The sequence below is a fragment of the Marmota marmota genome, unplaced genomic scaffold (assembly GCF_001458135.2).
Source record: "Marmota marmota marmota unplaced genomic scaffold, marMar, whole genome shotgun sequence".
In the NCBI taxonomy this organism is placed as follows: Eukaryota; Metazoa; Chordata; class Mammalia; order Rodentia; family Sciuridae; genus Marmota; species Marmota marmota.
Window position 1 is genome coordinate 20,438,606 of NW_026000005.1, and position 2,104 is coordinate 20,440,709.

The 2,104-nt window shown below is 50.4% G+C and overlaps 1 protein-coding gene across 1 annotated transcript in view; it reads left to right on the forward strand.

The window, feature by feature from the left end:
• The first annotated feature begins 1,716 nt into the window (after window positions 1-1,716).
• The window catches only part of Bzw1 (basic leucine zipper and W2 domains 1), an 18,002-nt gene continuing 17,614 nt past the window's right edge, over window positions 1,717-2,104 (forward strand). Inside the window, exon 1 of the mRNA XM_015481213.2 lies at window positions 1,717-1,859. The gene's annotated coding sequence lies outside the window, so the exon portion shown is untranslated. The remainder of the gene's footprint in view (window positions 1,860-2,104) is intronic.

The following is a 2,104-nucleotide window of genomic DNA, read 5'->3' on the forward strand; positions in this document are numbered from 1 at the left end:
TTTTTTTTTTTTTTTTTTTTTTTTTTTTTTTTTTTTTTTTTTTTTTTTTGTGATGCTGGGGATTGAAACCAGGGTCTTATGCACACAAGGCAAGCACTCTACCAACTGAGCTATATCCCCATCCCTGCAAAAAGTTTTTTCTTACTATCCCCATCGAACCTGTGCACTGGGGTTCTCTATCACTGAGCTTCATTCCCAGCTCTTTCTATTTTTATTATTATTATTATTATTTAAATTCCTTAGTTGTAGTCAGACACATTACCTTTATTTATTTATTTTTATGTGGTGCCAAGGATCGAACCCAGCGCCTCACACGTGCTAGGATAGTGCTCTACCGCTGAGCTACAATCCCAGTCGTCCTTTTATTTTGAGATAAGGTCTAAGCTGCCAAGGCTGGCCTACAACTTGAGAGCTTCCTGCTTGAGCCTCCAGAGTAGCTGGGATTACAAGCGTGTGACACCAGGCCTGGCAGGAACAAAGTTTTAAAGAGTTTTAAGGACTGTGGTTGGAGCAAAGTTGAAATGCTCAGAAGAGGCACGGAAGGTGAGGATTGAAAAAAAAAAGAAAGAAAAAGATAAGTCACTGGACTTGGCAATAATTTCCGGAAAGAATTCTGAGCAAGTAATTTTCTTTGAAGTTTGCCGGCGGGGGGTGGGGGTCAGAAAAGTAAGGAGTAGAAGCCAATTAATATAGACTTTTACTGACACGTTTGATAAGAGAAGCTGGGTCCAGAGAAGGTGATTTTAGGGACTAATCCTATTTTTACCGTTTCTCTAGTAGGGTGAATGAGGACACAGAGGGAGACAACTAAGGTACTGAAAATAAAAACATGAGGCCACATCTTGGAAATGTTGTGCATAGAGTTGTGTGTGCAGGGCTTTTCATAGGCACTGTGTTATCTGATCATTCCCTGGTCCCTGAAGATACATCCCATGACTGATACGCAAAGTATGGTTCCTAGACCCGCAGTACCCACAGAACAGAGAAAGTGTTAGAAAGGCACATTCTTGGGTTCCACATCAAACCCATGGAATCTGAAATTGCAGACATGGGACCCCCGCAATCAATTTTAACAAGTCCTCCAGGGGATTTTAATGCTAAGTCCTGACATCCATTACACGCAGGCGACAACGATAGAGACCACTGTAAGACGTGGCGGCCTCAATCGGTGGGCAGAATTTCGATTCTGAAGCCTATGCCTAGGTCTTCCATTTCTGAGAGGAGCGGTGCACGACCCCAGGTAGCCAGCACTGCAGAGTAAAGTCACCCAACTTCAGGGTTGGCCTAACATACTAGACTGGGGAAGTGGAGAAGCTTAGCTCTCTTTATTCAACCCAAGCCCTTGTCCCGCCCCTGCCTCCGCCCACTCATGGCCCGAGCACCCCCACCCTCAGGCTCCAACTTCCGGCGCTGGAGAAGTGGTCGGCAGGGTTGGGACTGGGGAAGGATGTATCCAATTTCGGGACTGGCGGGGGACGCCTTCTTTCACTCAATACCCCTATTTGCTAAGAGGCCGGATGACGCGGCGGAGGAAGAAAGACAGGCTAGTCTAGGACAGGTATGTAGGCAGTCTGGGATCTAACAAGGGAATAAAGGAGTCTGAAACTCCTGCTCTCTTCCTTGCTTTACTTTCCCACCCCTCGCTTCCAGGAATGGAAAAGACGGAGGATTGCGGCTGTGATAGGGGCGGGGCGCGGGGTGGTGCAAGGAGGAGAAATCTCGCGAGAGCGGAGCGACCGGGGAGGGGGTGGCACCTCTTCCCTCCTCCTCCTCGCGTTAGTTCCGGTCGCAGAGGAGACACCGCTGCAGTTGCCGCCACATCGGGGATTTCTGGCTCTTTTCTCTTCGCCTTAAATTCGGTGAGGCCAGTCGCCCGACTCTTGCTGGGCCGAGATTGCGGCCCGTCGTCGCCGGGCAAAGGGCAAGGGAGGCAGCAGGTCGGGTGCGGCGAGGCTTGGTTGGGCCTAAGCGGAGGCCGCCGCATGAGGCCAATCGGATCCGGGGCCTGGATTCGAGGGTCGGGTCCCTAGCTTTGGCTGGGAGGCCGAGAAGCTGGAGATCGAGCCAGAAGTAGGGCCCGGGAGCGTGCCGCGGCGCCGCAGGC